Genomic DNA, 22768 nt, shown 5'->3' on the forward strand with positions numbered 1-22768 from the left:
TATATATATATATATATATATATACACACACACACACACACACACACACACACACAATGGAGTATTACTTGGCAATCAAAAAGAATGAAATCTTGCCATTTGCAACTATGTGGATGGAACTGGATGGTATTATGCTAAGTGAAATTAGTCAAAGACAAAAAATCATATGACTTCACTCATATGAGGACTTGAAGAGACAAAACAGATGAACACAAGGGAAGGGAAACAAAAATGATATAAAAACAGGGAGGAAGACAAAACAGAAGAGACTCATAAATATGGAGAACAAATTGAGGGTTGCTGGAGGGGTTGTGGGAGCAGGGATGGGCTAAATGGGTAAGGGGCATTAAGGAATCTACTCCTGAAATCATTGTTTCACTATATGCTGACAAATTTGGATGTAAATTTTTAAAAATAAAAAATAAAATTAAAAAAAAATTAAAATTTAAAAATTTTTTTTAAAAAGAGGTGGCTCAACCATCAAGACTCATATATATCTAGCCAGATCCTAAATGCTATTACCAGAAAATGGCAATCCTGGCTTTTTCTCCTTTCACAAACATCTTTCAGGCTGGTGTTTTGGGACTGCTTTTCCATTTTGGTGGACCTAAATATTCACTCCACACTACCCCACACCTGTACAGAAATGGTACAAGAACAGTACACTGTGTTAGATTTCCTGGTCCCATACCCCCTAGAGAAAAATAGTAGAAGTTCCCTGTCATGGTTACTCAAGCACTTTGGTACACAATTTTATGTAACTGGGCTACAGGGTTGTGATTATTCCCTCAGTGTTAGGACCCAAATGGCCTTAATGGGGTGTATCATGGCTTCCTGCTCTTCTTCTTAGGATATGTGTAAAGTACTTTATTTTTCTTCAGCTTTTTAGACACTAAGACCACAGATTTTGGAAAGGGGCAAACCAAGGTTCAGATCTCCACTCTAACATTGGCTAGCTGAATGACCTTAGGTTAGGGATGGGCATGTGACCCACATTGGTCCAAAAAGATTTATGCCATACTTTAGCTGGAACAATTGGAAAAGATAAGCTCTTTTCAGCTTATCTAAATTCAGCTAGAATTTACTTGCTTTGATGTGGCGCTTCTTAGTACTACCATGTGGAAATGGCTTCCCCGGGAGAGAAACTAATGCAAAGGAAAGCAAACCAAACTTTAGATAGTTTGAAATCAAATCAAGTGACATCACTTGATACCCTGGATCCAGTAGTCACTGAAGGTACATCTGCCCCAGGCCAGTTTAGTTACACATGCCAGGTAGAGTGACTGCATTAAAGGCCCCAACTCTTTACCCCTTCCTGAATCTATGTCCTTGGCATGCCCTCCCATCTGACTCTGAGTTCATTCATATGATTTGGTTTGGCCAATAATGTGATAGCAAATGCAAAGGAAGCAGAGGCCTGAAGTAGCACTTGTGTATTTACTCTTTTGCTCATTTTCCTCTGTAGTACTAATTAGAATATGCCCAGTGTAGGGGCGCCTGGGTGGCTCAGTCGGTGTTTGACTTTGGCTCAGGTCATTATGTCACGGGTTTGTGAGTTCAAGCCCCATGCCCTGTGCTGACAGCTCAGAGCTGGGGGCCTGCTTCAGATTCTGTCTCCCTCTCTCTGCCTCTCTCATGCTTGAACTCTGTGTCTCTCTCTCTCTCCCTCTCAAAAATAAATAAACATTTAAGAAAAAAAAAAAAGAATATGCCCAGTGTAGCCTGCTGGAAGATGAGAAATATAAAATAGAGCCACGGTGTCCTAGCCAATAGCCAACCAACCCCAAGACATTTGAGCAAGCCCAGCCAAGATCAGCAAAGCTGCCTAGCCAACCACCAGCTGACCACAGATGCATGAGCAAGTCCAATGAGCTCCATACACTCATGGACTAAAAAAATACTTCTTAGTATGTCATGAAGTTTCGCAGTTGGATGTTCTGCAGGACTTCTGGAGCAACAGACAATGGATACATTCACTCCTAAGTTTCTTTTTTCATTCCATTCTAGTTGGGGTATCTTATACCCTAAAGAGTCCTCATATATAGTATGAAAAATATTTTCCATAAAAGTACCTCCTTTCCCTAAAAAGTCCCTAAAAATAATTAAACTCCTGTTTAAAAAGAATTAAAAATAAATATGTTTGTGTTGCTCAGGTCTTTATTTTGTTTTACTTGAAAAAATACACAAATCATTTTGGGGGTGCCTGGGTGGCTCAGTCAGTTAAGCGGTTGACTTTCACTCAGGTCATGATCTCACGGTTCACGGGTTCAAGGCCTGAACCCGGCTGTCTCCATGCTGACAGCTCAGAGCCTGGATCCTGCTTCAGCTTCTCTGTGTGTGTGTGTCTCTCTCTCTGTCTGCCTCTCCCCTCACTTGCGCTCTCTCTCTCTCTCAAAAATAAATAAACATTAAAAAAATCATTTTGTATCTAAGATTTTTTTCATGATAATGTGTTCTGTAGGAAAGGTAAATCAACAGTTCCAACAATAGTAGTTACATATATGATGAGAGAGACAGACAGTAGAATAATGTGACCGTAATATGAATAGTTAATGAGATGGAAAGATGTTCATGACAGAGTAGTCAGGGCAAGGGTGTTGGAGCAGACTACAAAACATGTTTATGGTTTAATCACATTGTAAAACACACATACATACACACTAACCTACAGAGAAGACTGGAACAACACACATCAAAATGTTAACAGGGGTGTCTGGATGGCTCAATCGGTTAAGTGTCTGACTCTTGATTTCAGCTTAGGTCTTAATCTTACAGTTTGTGAGATCAAGCCTCAAGTGCTGTCAGCACAGAGCATGCATGGGATTCTCTCTCTCCCTCCCCCTCTGCCCACCCCCTCTCAAAATAAATAAGCATTTAAAAAAATGTTAACAGTGGTAGAATTCTAAGTGGTTTTCATTTTCTTCCTTTTATTTGCATGTGTTAAATTTTCTATAATAAACATCTTTTCTACTGTCTTTTTAGTCTCTATTTCATTTATTTCTGCTCTGATCTTTGTTATTTTCTTCCTTCTACTAACTTAGGGCTTAGTTTATTCTTTCTCTAGTTCCTTAAGGTATAAAGTTAGGTTGTTTATGTGAGATCTTCCTTTTTTTCTTAATGTAGGTGTTCATCACTGTGAACTTAAGAAAATATTTTTTTTCCTTCTAAAAATTCCAACAGTTAAATGAACATGTTATTTTTGCTATGCTTAGAATCTAGGAATCTAGGTCCTAGCTGAGCCACCACTTACAGAGTTGTCTTCCTAGAAGTGATAAAATCTAACTTGCTCTTTCCCTGTCTTCTCCTCTTGTATCCAGAGGCAGACATTTCTGAGGTCTCTAGCTAGGGTGGAGGTCCCAATCCAAATTCAATAAAATTTATACCCACACAGATTTCATCTGTGGTGATTTTATCAGCCCAGCTGGCCCAGGCTTTGGAGAACTGAATAAAGAACAAAAAGTAGATCTGATCATTTAGAAACGTACATACACATAGCACACATATAACATATGATATACAGAGATATAGTAACTTGTTTGAAACAATGTTTCTTTATTTAAAGAGCAATACATGTTGACAATGGCTCCAAGTTTCCTTGGGTTCTCTCTCTTTTTTTTTTTTTTTTTGGCTTAGTATCAGGTTTATGCAGTGTCATGGTATGGATTGAGAAGCTTTCCATTTTTCACATTTTCTGGAACAGTTAGCATAACAGACTGCTCTATCCCTGAAATGTTTGGCAGAACACACCCATAAAACTGAATTGGCTTGGTTGTTGATTACCTTTTTATTGTTTACTAGGTTTAGTGATCTATTCAGGTATGTTACCTATTTTGTACCAATGATCATTAAAATGTTTCTTAAGCAACAGTCCATTCCATACAGATTTTCCAGCCTTAGTGGTATTGCTTTGTGTAACTTTTCCTTAAATATTTTTAAATCTCCTCCAGTTATGTCCTCATCTCATTCCTAATGTTGTTTATTTTTTTCTGTTTCTCTTGATGACCATATGACAAATGTAGGTCTACTTTTTTAGTGTTTTAAAGATACAGTTTTGTTTTGTCGATATATTCTACTACATACTCTCTTCCATTTTATCAGTATCTCTTTATCCTTAATAATAATTTCTACTTTCTTTGTGTTTACTTTGTCTTTTTGCATCAAATGTTCATTAATATTCTTTAATATTAATATTTTAATATTTTTATTAATTTAATATTAATATTTAATATTAATGTTCATTAATTATCTTTAATAACATTTTCTGATGAATGCATGTAAGATTATGCATTGGCTGCATATTCCAGGATTTTATGTATAGAACCCTTGTCATTTGTAAATAGCTTGTTATTTTTCTTTTTATTTTTTTCTATCCCAGGGATTATTCAGAAAGATATACTTACATGTCAAAGTGATTAGAAGTTCTTGGCTAATTGGTTCTAATTTTGGTTAGTCATTCTAATTTTTGGCATTGGGATCATAGAATAGAACATATATGTTTCTAATATTTGAAATTTGTCAAAGACTTTCTAACTGGCCAATAAATGATCAGTTTTCTTAATTGAAATAAAGCAACTAATAGATGATTATAGAAAAACTTTAAAATAAAGATATGCATACAGAAGAAAATGAAAACACTCCCAATCCTGGCACTGATAGGCCCTGTGAATAAGTTGATGTTGTTGGTTCCAATTCTTTTCAGTGTGTGTGTGTGTGTGTGTGTGTGTGTGTGTGTGTGTGTGTAATTTTAGACAAAAGTAATTATTATAGTATGTATAAAGTCTTGTACTCTCCTTTTTGTCAATGTTTATCTCAATGTCATCTCCTTCTTTCCACTTAACATTAATACCCAAATATCTTAATAAAACATGATTTTTAATGTGCACCATATGTCTCCAAGAGGGCCACCAATTCCTCCGCTTCCTGTATACCTTTGTCTCACCTTCCACAAAGAAGTGGATTCTATTTTCCTTCTATCTTGATCTAGGCTGGCCTTGTGACCTTGTGACTGCTTGGCTAGTAGATGCTTCAGAAGTGACACTATTCCAGCTCTGAGCCTAGCTCTAAAGAGGCCTACTAGCCTCTGCTCTTGCTCCCTTAAAAAACAGAGATCTAAGGTCAGAGCTACCTTACTGGAAAGAGAAGTAACACAGAAAGACCCAGAAGATTAGACACCACGTGAAGAGAGGTTACGAGAAGGAGAACCAAAGTATCCCTGCTAATAGCCAGCATTAAGACACCTTAGAGACAAGGCATCTTAGACCTTCCAACCCAGCTGCCATCAGAAATTAAGTACATGAGTGACAACTAACACTATGTGTAACAGAAGGACCACTCAATCAACCCAAAGAGTGATAGGAAATAATGAATTATTGTTTAAAGCCTCCAAAGCTTGGGGCAGGGGGGTGGTTGTTATGCAGCAAAAGAACTGAAACAGTGACTTAATGTTCATTGAATGGTTATCTAATCAACTATTCAACCAATCACCTATATGGGGACACTTAGGTAATTTCTTTTTAAAATGGAAATATCATAGGGGCACCTGGGTGGATCAGTTGGTTAAGCATCCAACTCTTGATTTTGGCTCAGGTCATGATCTCATGGTTGTGAGGTAAGCCATACTGGGCATGGAGCCTACTTAAGATTCTCTCTCTCCCTCTCCCTCTCCCTCTGCCCCTCTGCAACTCATGCTCTCACTTTCTCTCTCAAAAAACAAAAACAAAAAAAAATTAAAACTGGAAATATCATAATTAATATTCTGATTGATAAAACATTGTATACATCTCTTACCATTTCCCTAGGATAAAGTTCTGGAAGTAGAATTATAAGATTTGATACCCAGTATCAAAATTCCCCCCAGAAATGTTGAAGTAATTTACACTCCCACCCTTACCTTTGGCTACTTCACCTCCACAGCCTCTACTCTTTACCCTCAATATATCCTGGAAGCCACCATCTTCTCTCAAGGCTACCAAAAATCTTTGAATTATCCAACTCAGGATCATAGTTCTACATATTCAGTAAATACATGTTAAGAAGTATTTAAGTACCAATAGTGTGCTACACCAGTCCTGCTTTATGCCACTGCTTTCTTGACAGTTTGGCAAATGTTCAGGTAAACAAGGCTAACGGGGGTTTTGATTTTATACCAAGATGTCTCAGAGACTTTAGAACACTAATGTTTATTGTGACTCTTCCAATAGTGAGTATATAATGTAGCTTTTCCCAAGTTTATTTGACAAGAAAACCGCTTTTCCCTTCAGAAGTCCTGGAAATGTTTCACCGAACATTTTGATTTATTCATATAACAAATAATTTTTAAGCATCAGCTTAATTCCCAGTGTTTAATACTGAGACACAGCTTCTGTCTATGGAAATTTTATCCTCTAGAATAGACTTTCTTAGAATTTTCTTCATCTCAAATCTAACCTGGTTTGAGAAGCAGACAGCTATAGGCAGTAGGCACTGCTTTAAGGGCAAGGACATGAAAGTGACCCAAAAGAATCAGAACTGACCTCTCAAAGGGAAATACAGAAGATCAAAATAATAACTGGTTGGAGTTATGACCCTACTAGAGCAAGAAATAAATACAATTCTGTATTTATTTTTCAAACACTCAACAGAAAAGCCAAAACGTCAAAAGGAATACAGGTCCATCATCATCAGTCTGTGTGTCTATTAAGTGAGGAAACAGGTGGATGTTGCCTACTCCAAGATCACACCAGAAAAGAGGCATTATATACAATTCCACAGAACTTACTAAATCAAATAGGAATTTCAGAGTCCATCAAAATGGTAACAGAATAATTTCTTCATCAGTATACATCTGCTTCTTAACAATAAATTATAATTAGCCACCTAGGCCCAACACTGTATTTAGGAATTAGTCTCTTTCTCCAGACGTACAAAGAGCAGCATGGTTTCCTGGAACAATTTTGCCCTTATAGCTAGCTAGCACATAGCATGATGTTCATTTCACAGATGAGGTAGGCCCAATTGACAAGGTAAGCCAAGGCAAGTCTCATGGCTGTCATGTCCTCCTAAGCCTCGTGATTCCTACTTATTCTACTGAGTCACTCACAACCCCCTCCCCCACCCCCAGCTGTGTTTAAATCACCTGAAATATGTTTAGGTACTTGTTTTGACACTCGGGCTTTTTTGGGTTGTATTTTCCTAATTACGTCTATCCTAATTTTTTTTTTTTTTTTTTTGGTTTTTTAAAATGAATCCCTGAGAAAGAGCAAAGAGATCAACTTTATTCAGCAATCAATAATGCTCTATTTTCCATGACTGACTGCACGGAAACCATCTCTAAGCTTTTCCACTCACCTATAAATGCATTATAAGAAATAAGGCCAAAGTTAAGCTCTTACTGTTTTAAATACTATTATGAAGCCAAGATAGGCTAAATCATTGAGCTTTCTTGTAAACTCCTAAAAACACCTGCTTTCTTATTTAGTTGTGATGTACCATCCTAAGAAGGATAAATTATTAATTAGATTAAACTGAGCATAGAAACAGACAAATGTTGCTGACTATAACACCAAAGAAATTAATTGCATGACACTTTTCACTTCAAAAGCACTTCATGAATAAAATTCCAAGTTCAAGGGTAAGCTCCATTTAAGGTTCACACACAAAATCAAATCAAAGATGCTGTTACAAACCTATAAGAATACTTTCTCTAATTGCATATGGATTCATAAATAAAGTATACACTCATCCACTCATTCTTTAAAAGGTTTATGGACTCTTGAACTGTAAGCTCAGGGCAGGGAAAGGTAGAGCGTCTTGATTTCTGTCTACCTCAAGTGTCTCAGACTGGAATGGTCTATTTTAAGATGAAAGCACTTCCTGCTATCTGCTCTAAATTAGGTTAAGTTTATTTCCACAAATCTCAGCCTCAGCCCATCACCTGAGCCCTGCTGACAGACCGTGTGAGCTGAGATCATCAGTATCTCCCAAGATTTAGCCCAAATTAAAATATCCTTTTTTTTTTCTTCTCAGCATCCCAAACTTTTAAAAAATTTTGTGTCACAGGACTACAGTTAATTCTGAAATCCTTCTAGAAGAAGACAGAATGTAGAACAAATCTCAAGCAAGAAGCAGCTGCCCAGGAGCCAGATGCTGCCCGCAAGTGTGTTATATATGGCTAGCACAGTGTTCTTTAGAATTGTGGTCTAGTTACAAACATAGAGATATAGACATTTCACATTCAAATACAGATTTCAGCTTCTCCTAAAACTCTGAAAATCTGACAATGTCAAAATCATTTCCCTATGTGACAACAACTGGCTAGAGCCAACCAGCAGCCACCCCTTCAAGAGAGAGCATGCCCCCTTTAGTATGCCACAGTCCCCTCCATTCCCTATTACTTTACATTCAGTCTGATTCCCTCTTTTCATGCTTGTCCCTACAGGCATTTAAATTTTACCACTCTTACTCATATATCTTTAAAAAGAATTCATTCTCCTTCACCATCCAGTTAAAGTCCATTATCAAATCCTACCAATTCTGCCTCCAAAATCAATCACGATCTGCTCCTTTATTTCCACTTCTACCATCACCACCCTATTGCACTGACATGACTTGCTTCAGCTCTCCCATACCATCCCAAAGCATCTCTCCTTTTCAAATCCTCCCCCTTCCGCCTTCCAAATTGTACTCCAAAGTATACTTCTGATCACAAAAGATCTTCCCCGACCCACTTAAAACCCTTCACAGCATCCCAGTGCTCTTTGCACAAAGACCGAAATCCTTTCCGTGGCCTGAGGCCCTATACAATTTGGCAGCTGCCAACAGTTCCAGCCTCCTCTCTTGCCATTCTCTTCACTGACCCTGCCTGAGTCTTCCTTTCTGATGCTCAGTAGTATCAAGTCCATTCCTGACTCAGAGCTTCAACTGTGCTATTCTATCTGCAGGGCTCATTCCCAGTCATTACTTAGATCACAACATCTAATAGCATACCCTCTTCATGGTCCATCCCATCCAAGTCAGATCTTGGCTGTGTTCTCTTAAAGCATAATGTTCTTTTCTCTTGGTATGAAACACCCAAATCAAGACTGCACCTCCTCAGACCCTTGGTTTGCAAAATAGGAAAGCATAAAGGAGAGTAATCACTATGCACAAAGGATTCTGGAGCCTTCAGGGCAGAAAGTCATGGGCACTCCAGTCACAAAGCCCAGGATTCAGAGTAAGTGAGCTCTGTGGGAGGAGACAAACATGGTTACAAACAACAGTACAGCTGCCAAAAACAAAATAATTACTTCAAGATAAGAGGGTATCCAGGCTAGTGATTGGGACTCAAAACAAGTACCCAAAAGCCATGGAGAAACCTGTATGGACAAAGCATGTGAGTGAGGTGGGAGACCATTCCATGCTGTTTGGAGCCTGTGCAGTGGGGCACAAATGCTATGCACAAGGATATGACTCATAAGGAAGCCCATGGGTTCCAGGAAGGGTCACGCACAATCAGACACTGAGACAAGGGTTTGGGTACAGGTGGTTCATTTAGAAGGCAATCCCAGGAAGCACTCAGGAGGGAATTTAGCGCAAAGACATGGAAGTGAAGGAAGTCAACATAGAGTACATTTTCAAGGAGAGTTCTGCTAGGAAACTGGGTTCAGTCCTGCTGAAGGAGCTCTGAAACACAGTGAAGAACCTGCCTCGGAATTATACCTCCATAAGGGTAAGGTACCCATTCATGATTTGCAGACATTTGCTCCCCTGGTACATCCAGCCTGCACTACTTGGAGGCCACGAGAAAACCCTCATGTTCCAAATATAGGCCATGAGTGCTGAGATGTGGCTGAAACACCAGTGGCATATGCTGCACCATGCATGACACACCAGTGGCTGAGCCAGCCACTGGGAAACTGGGTTGGCCTTCCCTTACAGGACCATATAGTGGGGACCATAGCATCTTTCTGAGGAAGACTGGTCTCAATAGCAACACCTTGTGGCACAAAGATGCAATCATATGGCAGAGCAGTTGGATAGAAGCCATCTCTGGGCTTGGGGGTGGGATTTATATCCATAACCCCCTTATTTTGGGGCAGTGTAATTCTGGGGTCAGGGGTCAGGGAAGGAGACAGGGAGAGTGGAGAGAGGTGGGGGAGCCCTGGAGAAAAGACCTGGAACTTCCAGCTAAGCTGGCAGGTGGGTTCCAGCATTTTTGGTTTAATTTGGACAAATGAAACTTAGAGCAAGGTTTTTGAACAATCCACTTATGATCCAAAAGCCTTCCTCACTTTATAATTCCATATTAGGGGCACCTGGGTGGCTCAGTTGGTTAAGCATCTGACTTAGGTCAGGTCATGGTCTTGCATTTCATGAGTTCGAGACCTGCATAGGGCTCTGTGCTGACAGCTCAGAGCCTGGAGCCTGATTCAGATTCTGTGTCTCCCTCTCTCTCTACCCCTCCCCTGCTCACACTCTGTCTCTCTTTCTCTCTCAAAAATAAACACTAAAAAAAACTTTATTAAGAAATAATAATTCCATATTAATTTGTGTGATTACTTATTGGATCATCTCTTGTCTCCTACTTTAAACCCTTATACTGTACCCCAAGGTTTAACATTTGTCTTATCTGGGGCCCAGAGCAGGACTACAAATAGAGGCCAAACACCATATATCCATACATTTTACAGTTATAAATCAAGCTAACAAACTGGTAAATAAAATGTATTCTATCTTCCTATCTTGACAAATATAAAAATGTGAAAGGTAGGCAGCCTGGATGGCTCAGTTGGTTAAGCGTCCAACTTCGACTCAGGTCATGATCTCACTGTTTGTGAGTTTGAGCCCTGCATTGCGCTCTGCACTGACAGCTCCAAGCCTGCTTCAGATTCCCTGCTGTCTCCCTCTCCCTCTCTGCCCCTTCCCTGCACGTATGCATGCACTTTCTCTCATTCTCTCTCTCTCTCTCAAAAATAAACATAAAAAAAATGTGGAAAGTAAAGTTTGAATGTTAAACTAAGAATTCTTGGATTCTTCAAAGTTCTGGCCAAAACACAGTACCAAGAGGCAGTCCTGTCCCCAGTCAACATCCCTCTCTCCCCATCCCTAGCTCAGTCACAGCCCAGGGGGTCTCACACACTTGAACTCTGCAGCCTGAACACTAGGCTAGCTCTGTCTAGATCAGGGGCTGGCAAACTTTTTCTATAAAAAACCAAACAGTAAATATTTTAGATTTTGTGGGCCATTCAGTCTTTGTCACAACTACTCAACTCTGCATTTCAGTACAAAGCAGCCGTAGACACTCTGTAACCAGATGAGCATGGCTGTGTTCCAATAAAACTTTATTTATAGAAACAAGCATCAGCTGGATGCAGCCCACATTAGCTGGATGCAGTGGTCTGCTGACACCTGGTCTATACTTTTACAAATAGGTGCCCCTCAGCAACTTCAGACCTAACGGTATACACACTAGGAGCATGATTTTTCCTTAGAAAGGCAGACCTGGCAAAAAAGCCCAAACAGACCCTGAAAGTTCACTCAGGGTCATTTAGGAAGGGAGGTCCCAGGCCCGTGGCTACCCAGAGTGGACCCTGGAATGCCAGCACAGGCTCCAGTTGGGCACCTCCACTCGGCCCTGCAGACTCCTCCCCTATGGGGAAGATGCAGTCAGACGAGGGCCAGAGCCTGCCTTCTAGCACCTGAGGTGCAGGGGATCTTCCTGATCAGACCCAAGGGCACACAGAAGATACGCAAAACAGTTTTGAACATTTGAAAGAATATATTTAAGATTATGATATTTTCATCGTATCATTGAAATCACTTCCATGACAGTTAATGCAACAATTTTGTAATTGTAACCAGGAAGGTGAGACAATGTTTTTTACAAAGGAAAGAAAGGATCTGGTTGCAGACACATCTTTAATTTCTTGGTGTGTAGCCTGAAGCAAATTACTTGACTTCAATCCTCACTCTTCTCAGCTGTAAAAGACTTTTCATAGTGTTTTGGGAAAGCTTAAATAAGATAATAAGAGAAAAGTAATTAGCACAACGCCCAGCACACGGCTAATGGTCAAAGAAAGCTAACTGGGGTAAGCTCCAGGCTACTAGAACAAGACACACCGGTTTAGAAATTCCAAGTTGTCTTAGAGTCCTCCCAGTCCACGGAGCTTGCCTTGTCAGACACTCCTGAGTCAAACTCAGCCTGCTATTGAAAACTGTTCAAGACAGCAACCATTTTTTAAAACTGGAAAGAAAAAATTGCCATTTTCCCATCCTCCTCAGGCTACAATATTACACATCTATAGGTATTGAAAGTCCCAATAATAAACCATTTCATTTTTAAATTCCACAATAACATGAATTGGGGGAAAAAAGTCGAGCTTGATATAGCAGAGATTTTAAAAGATGCTTTCCCATCATTCTCCAAGAAGCACTCTGCAACTCAAACACATTCATCCACACATCACTACTCTCTCTTTTAGTTTCCTCAAACTCGCTTTATAATGACTGTTTTCCATGTACAGATTTAGCATGATTACATGTTCAGCTGCCTTGGCTCTATTTTATGGTAAGGTGCTTAAGTGAAGAGGCTGACTATATATTCCATACAACAAGGTAAGGACTCTGTATATCCACGTATTAGCTAACTGCACTCTCCAGTAACCATTTCCACAGTTTTAATGTCAAACTCTTATCAATTTATTCTAAAGATTAAGTTTAAAACCTGAAACACCCAAAAACTTTTGTTAAAGGAAGAGACCACTGGGGCGCCTGGGTGGCTCAGTCGGTTAAGCGTCCGACTTTGGCTCAGGTCATGATCTCACAGTTTGTGAGTTCGAGCCCCGCCCTGGGCTCTGTGCTGACAGCTTAGAGCCTGGAACCTGCTTTGAATTCTGTGTCTCCCTCTCTCTCTCTCTGCTCCTCCCCTGCTCATGCTCTCTCTCTCTTCTTCAAAAATAAATTTAAAAAAAATTTTTTTAATTATTTTTTTAATTAAAAGAAAAAAGGAATAGACCACTAACTAGTACACAAGTTAGACACACAAGTTAAAAATACAGCAAAATCTCAAACAATAAACAGTAAATACAGAAGTCTGAGATGCTAAGTCAAAAACAAAAAGATAATTATGATTAATATAATAAACTGACTATAACAACATTATTCACTGCCTCAGAAAGTTTCATAAATGTAACAAATTAAGCTGGTTGCACTGAAAAGATAAAAGGTTTTTAGATTCATTTTTAAAACATCTGTGCATTTTCTTTAATCTTCAAATGTAAAATGTCAATTGCCAAAGCTTTGGCTATAGTGTACTTACAAAAAAGAATATTTGGGAATTATTGGGTCTTACACTAAAAATTCCTCAGTCTGTCAACTAACAGATGTTTCAGAGAAAGTGGTAAAAAGGTAAAAGAATAAGAACTCTGCCCCTATGCCCTTAAAAATTCAATCACACAAAATTTTTCTACATTTAAAATCAACATGAAGGATTATGTTTAATAGGCTTTTGCTAGAAAAGAATATACACATAATCATGTACACAAGGAAAAATTTTAGCAAATTTTCAAGCTATTCCAAAAAAGAAGGGGAAAAAAGGACCACCATCAATAGCAAGAGATGGGAAACGGCTTAAATATGCACATTTTAGAGATAAGCATTTATCTATGTATTCTGCAAAGAAAAGAAAGAATAAATGCTACATCTTAACTCCGGGGTCTCTCAAAAATATGACTGATGACCATGGAGGAGTCACATGAGCCTTTAGCAAGAGCCAAGTTTAAGGTGCTGAATGGTACTCAGAAACCCCTCTAAGGGTGCCTGGCTGGCTCAGCAGGTGGAGCACGTGACTCTTAATCTTGGGGTTTTGAGTTCAAGTTCCACCTTAGGTATAGAGATTAAAAAGAAAATCTTTAAAAAAAGAAAAAGAAAAAGAAACCCCTCTAAAAACTGAAATTATAGTTAATGAAAGTTAATAACTGTACTAAGTCATCAAGAAACTTAGTTAAATCTCTTAGTGCATGGATAAGGGTAAGCTGACCCAAAATATAAATATATTAAAAGGAAAATTACAGCATTTCAACAATATTTCTAGAAAACAAATCTGTAATATGGTTTCTGGCCTTCCAGAGACCCAAAGCCCTCCATATCAAAAGGGAGCCACAGCCCCTTTATTCGAGTTTACATGAACAATATCTCTAATTATTGTGCAAGGCTGCCAGCTGTTATGAATATTGCAAATAGATGAGAACCTGTCTAGGAGTATAGGGTGTGGTCTCAGATGGAGAGAGTCCTATGAAAGAAAGGCAGAGTAGTACTAGAGAGAGAAAATCCAGTTTTGTAACCTGCACAAGAACCAAGGAGGGGGCAGATCCATAGCTGTGTCTAGAGAATTTACAAATCTCGTGAGAACTTAAGGTTGTTTTTATTTCAATACTCTGAAAACAAATAATGTAAGGATATCCTTGATGATCACAGCAGCCATGACCATTGTGTCTGAGCAATATGTCCTGCCCTCAGGAATCTCCTTAGGTCAATGAAAAAGGAAAAAAGATGGACTTGGGAATTTAAATGATGTGTTCTCACTCAGTGAAAGGTAAGGGAGGTCAAGTTCCTCAGCATGAATCAAAGTTTCACAGAAGTTGAATATTGTAAATATGGTGGGAGAATTGAGTCACCATCCACCATACAGCAGGTTAGACCAGTAGACTGCCAAAGAACCCACCCAGAATAGTCAGTATCATATTTGTTACAAGTAGCAATTTAGCTAATGTGCTTAAATAAATATAGTTCAATTGAATTAGTAATAAGGAAGTGTACTTAATTTCTTTTTTTTTAAGTTTATTTTTACTAATTTCTACACCCAGCGTGGGGCTCAAACCCACAACCCAAGATAGAGAGTTGCATGTTCCTCCAACTGAGCACAGCCAGGCACCCTGAAGTGTACTTAATTTCTAAATTGATTTAGGTTTTATAAAGGTGCAAGGGCTAAAAACAAAACAAAACAAAACAAAACAAAACAAAAACAAACAAAAAATACACAAAAACTCCCCTACAATTAAAAGTATCATTACAATAATAATGATTTAAGTCAACTCTGGGGTTCTACAAATTATTTACTTTAAATTTTTTTTATGTTTATTTATTTTGAGAGAGACAGAGACAGTGTGAACAGGAGAGGAGTAGAAAGAGAGGAAGAGAGAGAGAGAGTCCCAGGCAGACTCTGTACTGTTAGTGCAGAGCCCAACATGGGGCTTGAACTCACAAAACAGTGAGATCATGACCTGAGCTGAAACTGAGAGCCAGACGTTTAACTCACTGAGCCACCCAGGAGCCCCAAATTATTTATTTTAAAAGGTATCTCATCCAACTTTGAGAAACTCTGGTTAAGTCCTGAATCCCACATTTATTATCTGTTTAACCTTAAGCAAGTTCACAAAACTTTCTGAGCCTCAGTAAATAACAATGGCCTGAGAAGTAACAATGGCTACTTCACAAAACTAAGGTCAGTCCTAATGAAATCAGAGAACATGCAAGTACTCAGTACAGTGCCTGGGGCTTAGTAAATACCCAGTACAACAACACTCACCATCATCAATATTAACTACAAACACATTGTATTGTTTTCTTAAAGGATGATCATCTTGTTGTTAATAATTAGTTTTTGCCCTCTATTAATTTCACATATGACTAGGAAAAGCATTCAAATTCTGAGCCTTATATTCCCTTCAATCTCTATGATCAGTTCTTGAAAGAAAGTAAATTGAATTATTAGAAATAATAATACTACCTATGTAGGTGGTTTTACATGTATCCCAGGAAGAGAACTAGACCCTTAAGCACAATATGTTTCTTTCTTATGTATAAAAGAGGAATAACAATATTAAACATTGGCAATGGCTCTACAAAGATTGGCTGATTAAAAAAGTTGCTAAGCAATTTACACATGAGGGTAAAATTTTCACTAGTGCAGCAAATTGCATCATTTGTTCAAAATATTCACTGTCCCTCTCTAGTCAGCTCATTCCTATATTCTCCTTCCCATAAAAAAAGAATCCTTTCTGCCTCTCTGACATCAGGTTTGGCCATGTGACTTGTTTTGACGAATGCAATGCAAGTTGAACTAACACATGCCATATCCAAACAAAAGGTGTAGGAGCCATCTTATGAGTAATCCATTCATTTTTTCTTCTTTACAGTGAGACCGGCTCATCCAAGAAAAGGACCATTCCCTTCAGCCTGACAACCAGAATAAAGACAAGGTAGGGCATCATTACAGACAACCCCTGGGAGAGAAATAAACCGCTGAGATTTGGAGGTTGTTACCTCAACATAACCTAGCAATATCTGACAAATACATGCAGATCCCACAAATGGAGGACTAAAACAAAATTTTAACATTTAGGTTAAAATATAGAGGAGCATTTTCTCACTGATTCATCTCCCTCACTTCTTTCCTCCTTTTGCCATAATACCAGTCTGGTAATGTTATTCTTTCAGGGATAAAATGTCTCATCTTAGGTCTCTAAATGCATATCACTTGTAAGTGATGTCTTTTGAGGCACAGATACACATAACTAACCATTTTAACTGCGTCCAAATGTATTCTCTTTATCATTCCTGGGCACTGATTTCTTTCCTAACAAATAGCTGCTCCAAATGCTTGGACATCAAGAGGAAGGCAATCATTGGAGAGGCTTGAAGGGGGATAAACCCTACTGAGATAATATAGTTATGCAAACAGCTCAAGTGAAGGGCAGGAAACATCAATGGGTGTAGGCTAGAACTCACCACATCAATGATTATCACGTGTGTGAGTGCCTGCCCTGGAGCACAATCCCATGAAGAGTCCAGTCATGTCTGGCCCAAGCATGCCTCACCACAGGATGTCAAAGAAAGGGGCCCCATGCACCTGCTATCTGTGATTCCATCTTACAATGAATGGCTCTGTGCATTCCAGATTGCACCAAGTGATGCCACTGTCTTTCCGTGAGCCTTGCGCAAGACAGATGATTCAACCCTGATAGATCCTTAAAGGCAATAGCCATGTCTCATTCATCTTTGTATCCCAGTACTATTACACTTGTAATTAAAGGCCGCTTAGTGCAGAGCAGTTAAAAGCATGGGCTTTGAGTCAAGAGTTCAAGATTCAAATACCAGCTTCTCCACTTACTTGTGTTAACAACCTTATGAATAGATGCTGTTAAGTACCCTTCCACTGTCCCTCTGACTTGAACATTTTAAGAGAGAGAGAGAGAGAGAAAGAGAGAGAGAGCACGAGTGGGGGAGGGGCAGACAGAGAGAGAGAGGGAGACACAGAATCCGAAGCAGGCTCCAGGCTCTGAGCTGTCAGCACAGAGCCCGAGATGGGGCCTGAACCTACAAACCGCGAGATCATGACCTGAGCCGAAGTCAGGCGCTCAACTGACTGAGCCACCCAGGCGCCCTCTGACTTGAACATTTTAGAGCAAAGGACTTTACACCAGCAATATCAGCATCCCTGCTGAAGACTTCTTTTGAACCCTGGAAAACTACTCTGCTCTTGTAGGGTGCAAGATACAAGTTCGAGGAAAGTAACCACCTTCAAAAACAACTGGTTGAGATGTTTATATGTCTGTGCTCACCAAAGCATTATTCACAATATCCAAAAGGTAGAAACAAACCAAATGTCCATTGACAGATGAATGGATAAACAAAATGTGGTATGTAAATACAATGGAATATTATTCATCCTTAAAAAGGAATGAAATTCTCATTCATGCTACATCAAGGATAAGCCTTGAAAATATTACACTAAGTGAATTAAGCCAGATACAAAGGGACAAGTATTATATGATTCCACTCACATGAGGTACCTAGGATAGTCAAATTCAAAGAGACAGAAAGTAAAATAATGGTTGCCAAGAGACTGGGGGCAGGAGGGAATGGGAAGTCAATGTTTAATGGGTATAGAGTTTCCTTTTGGGTTGATGCAAAAATTCCGAAGATGGATGGTGGTAATGGTTTCACAACATCGTGCATGTACTTAAAACCACAAAGTTGTACATTTAAAAATGGTTGAAATGGTAAATGTGTGCTACATATGTTTTACCACAATAAAAAAATAAGAATAATAAAAATATATTTTAAAAAAGAAAAGAAAAAAACTGACAGAAGCTGGTGGTTGGTTACACATCCCTGCTCGCTTAACCCTCATGTGAGATCATCCTAAGGGAGGGGTTTTACCCCATTTTCAGAGTCTCCTTGTGAGATTAAACTCCAGTCACCACTGGAGTAGCTTCCTGAATAATGTCCCATCTGTTGTCTGCCTTCTCTTCCCTACCTCATACCCTGGTTCACCTACTGGTGATAGCAAATAATTACCTTCACAAGAATACTTGTCTCAGGGTTTGCCACTGAAGGCAAGTGTCTTAACTTCTCTAAACACTTACTTCCTCATCATGAGAAATAATACTTGGATCATGGACTTACTGTAAAAATTAAATGAGATTATTCTTAAACATGCTTAGCAAAATGCCTGCCACATAGTAGTTACTTATTAGCTTCGTGAACTTCTAGCCCAATACTCACCTGCCTTTTAAACTAAGACTCTCGGGGCGCCTGGGTGGCTCAGTCGGTTAAGCGTCCGACTTCAGCTCAGGTCACGATCTCGCGGTCCGTGAGTTCGAGCCCCACGTAGGGCTCTGGGCTGATGGCTCAGAGCCTGGAGACTGCTTCTGATTCTGTGCCTCCCTCTCTCTCTGCCCCTCCCCCATTCACGCTCTGTCTCTCTCTCTGTCTCAAAAATAAATAAACTTAAAAAAAAAAAAATTTAAACTAAGACTCTCAGTTTCAGGAAGAGATTAAAAATCAAAGAGCTATCGTTTTCCATCTTCCACCCGATTAACACCTCCCATGATTTATCATTCACCATTTAACCACAAGAGGCATGAAAAGGAACCAGAATTTTGCATCCAATTCAAGCCTTTGCTTAGAAGTGGGGTAAGCCCACAAAGGAAGTTAGATAAACTCCCAGATATAACAGATTTTCCAAGACAGACAGATCACCACCATACCCTCCTGACCTGGAGAATTAGGGAGCTATGGGGATAACAATACACAAACCTTAACTCTACCCTTTCTCTTTGCCTCCAAATGTACCATCTTAGCATCATTAAGGCTTATGATGAAGACTAAGATGCATTGAGTCTTTTTCTGCTCTCCAGTGCACCAAATGAAACCATAGCATCAAGAAAATCCATTGAAGTGTATCCTTTGCTAAGTACCATTTTATTTGCTCTGGTTTCTCTTTACTTGCTTGCCAAAATACACAGAGAATTTTGTTAGCACAGTGATCAACTGTGCCAATTAGCAAACCAGAGGAATAGGTTACTGACTCTGGTGGACTCTCATAAATAAAACTGATGAGAAATTCAGGGCACCTGGGTGGCTCAGTCGGTTAAACATCTGACTCTTGATTTCAGCTCAGGTCATGATCTCAGGGTCGTGAAATCAAGCCCCATGTCGTTGGGCTCCACACTGGGCATGGAGCCTGCTTAAGATTCTCTCTCTCTCCTTCTCCCTCTGCCCCTTCCCTGCTCTCTCTCTCTCTCAAATAAATAAATAAATAAATAAATAAATAAATAAATAAATGTTAAAAAAAAGACTGATGAGAAATTCAATTTCTATACCCTACTTTTGTAGAAAATGGCTTTCTGAATATGTGTTTTTTTTTAAAGCTGAACAAAAGTTGACTACACTTACATGTTAAAAAGGGAAGCTCTGTTACCAAAACAAATAAATAATAAAATCCCAAATTATATCTTGTCCTTTATCATAATCCCCCAAAGCTTTTTTCTAACACCTCATATGTCCATAGCCTTCAATTTTGTTCTTATCTCTCACAATTATATACAGGTGGCCAACCTAAGTACAAAGCATCTGACCGAAGGTAAACACCATCCATACTGGGCATGTCTAATGGTTTCCATCTTTGCCTCAATTACATTAAGTTTATGAGGCTCATACTTCTCCCTACATTACTGCCTATATTTTTCCATTTCCACTTACTTTTTATAAAATAATGACAAGATTCCAGAAATATTCAAATAATCACACAAACTCTGCTATACAAATATGGTAAGTGCTGCTGAAATAAAACTACTTCTTGAGAGTTAAGATCATGATTATAATAGCTCAAAACATTGGTTCATAAGTTGAAGCACAGAAGTCAAGATTAATGTATGAAAGGGACTTTAGCAATGTTACCATCGAAAGTACAAAGTGGTGTAAGTCATACAAAAGTAAAGTCATAGGTAACTGATATGCATAGGGCATTGAATGTGGTTCCAGCACATAACTCTCAGTTTTGTACATTTCAGGGAGTACACCATTTCCATTCGTGAACTTTCTCACACCACTTTCAGAAGCTGTATACTATGAATTTCCTTTTAGTCTAACCAAGTCAGTTTAATGCCAACTGTAAACATGTTCAAAGATTTTAAAACAAGAGCCATACTCTCTGTGCTCTACTCAAAACTCACTGAAAAGAATTTGGTCCCTGATGACATTTGGAGAGATTCTCAAAGCCAACAAATAGTGTGGAGTCCCATTATAGAACAGGAGCATCTTCACCTGGAAAGTGGTCTTTTAAAGGTATTAAAACTGCATAAATTGTGTTTGGTCAATGGAATCATAATGGGCAGTGCTAGGATTCCCAAGACCATATTCACAATCTTTCTATTGCTTTCCAGGTCATTCTACTACTTGCTCATGCCAATTTCAAACCCTATACTCCCACAAACACCGAAAGCAGGTAATTATTGCCATGAAAGTAGAATGAAAGAATAAAGAGAATCCAGCAACTTTGGTTGTATCAGAGATGAAACCCCTTGATGGTTAAGTTCGAACCTCATCTCCTTAATGGATCACAGGGTCTTCATGCCTTCACTCTGTCTGGCCTCTTTCATCATCTGGCATCCCCAGCTAAGCTAATCTCCAGCTCCACAGGTCTACTTTCACCTCCCCAAATCCCAAATCTCCTATTCTCTTGCTCATCTTTGGACCTAGACTGTTCCTTCTACCATCAAAACGAAGGGCACCCCAGCTAACTCCACTTAGTGCTCCACCTCACCCTAGGTGTCACCTTCTTCAAGAAGCCCTCTTCAGCCTTCATCCATGAATCTCCTAAGCCCTCCGTGACACCCTGGGTGCTCCCCCATAATAGTTCCCATTACAATAGCCTGCTTATTTGTCTAGTGCCTCACTAAAGGCTACAATCCCAAAGCCCCTAAATATCACTTGCTCTGTTTACAGTTGCATTCCCTGTGCCCAGGAGAGGGCTGGCAAGAAGCAAGCACACGCACATTTGTTGAATATATAATATAAGCACTTAACTCTTTGTTAATAAAGTCCATCATGAAAGCACACTAGCCATTCTTGTTTTCCAGGATAAAATAGCTAATAAAATGACAATTACTGGGGCACCAGGGTGGCTCAGTTGGTTGAGCGTCCAACTCTGGCTCAGGTCATGATCTCACGGGTTGTGGGTTCAAGCCCTACATCGGGCACTTTGCCCTTAGCGTGGAGCCCACTTCGGATCCTCCGTCCCCTTCTCTCTATGCCCCTCCCTCCCCCCCCCCCCATCTCAAAAATAAACATTTAGGGGCGCCTGGGTGGCTCAGTCGGTTAAGCGGCTGACTTCGGCTCAGGTCATGATCTCGCGGTCCGTGAGTTCGAGCCCCGCGTCGGGCTCTGTGCTGACAGCTCAGAGCCTGGAGCCTGCTTCCGATTCTGTGTCTCCCTCTCTCTCTGACCCTCCCCCGTTCATGCTCTGTCTCTCTGTCTCAAAAATAAATAAACTTTAAAAAAAAAAAAAACATTTAAAAAATGCCAATTACTTAATTCTTTGCATGAAAAAAACTATTGTAAAAAAATATCATTTTAGATCTGGAAAGAGACCAGATGATTTTGACACATACCGAGAGATCCCCAAATAAGGAGAAAAGTAGTGGCAAAGCCAAAAATGGAACTCAGGTCGTTTGACCCACAGGTCAGTACTCACATCTATATATCCAAAAGGATCTGCTCTGAAGTTATTCTAAGCAAGTATTCATGTTACTGAATTCAAGGTGGCCTGTCAGAGTATTTGAAGCCTGTGTACAAAAAGACAGTTTTGTCTTGGACTTAACAGAAAAGGTAAAGAATTTCCCTTGTGTACCCCTGCTAACCGTTCCATGCTTACAAGCCTAATGAACAGCAGCCACTGAAACTCAGTTGCCTTTGTATCCACCCAGCTCAAACAAGATCTATTTTCAACACGCTCCTAAGAATGCCAAACACATTCACAACCAAACCTCCTGCTTCCTGAACCCCACCCCCACCCTGCCATGGGGAACTTCCAGGAACAAGATGGTTAAAGGGCCAAAATGCAAAACAAAGAAGGGGTAGGAGGGAACTTTACCCAGAAAGAACACACACACACACACACACACACACACACACACACACACACACACACACACACAGGAAAGAAAGAAGATACATCAAAAGCCCTCCTCTGAGAGCCAAATGTGAAAGAGTCAACAACATTGCTCCCAGGATCCTGCCCTTTGAACCACAATCTTGCTCCTCCAGGTGATGACAGTTAACTTGGAGCTGGCTGAAAGGAAGGCAGCATGGTTAAACTGCCTTCAACTAGGCATAAGAAAGCCATCCTGGTAGGAGTTTGGCAGCCACCGGTTCACCAAGAAAATAACCAGGGAACATCGCACCAATCCAACCACACATCTTGCAGAGCAGCTCAAACCTCCACCTTCAGAACAGAGTTCACCAACAG

The sequence above is a fragment of the Panthera leo genome, chromosome A2 (assembly GCF_018350215.1).
Source record: "Panthera leo isolate Ple1 chromosome A2, P.leo_Ple1_pat1.1, whole genome shotgun sequence".
Lineage (NCBI taxonomy): Eukaryota > Metazoa > Chordata > Mammalia > Carnivora > Felidae > Panthera > Panthera leo.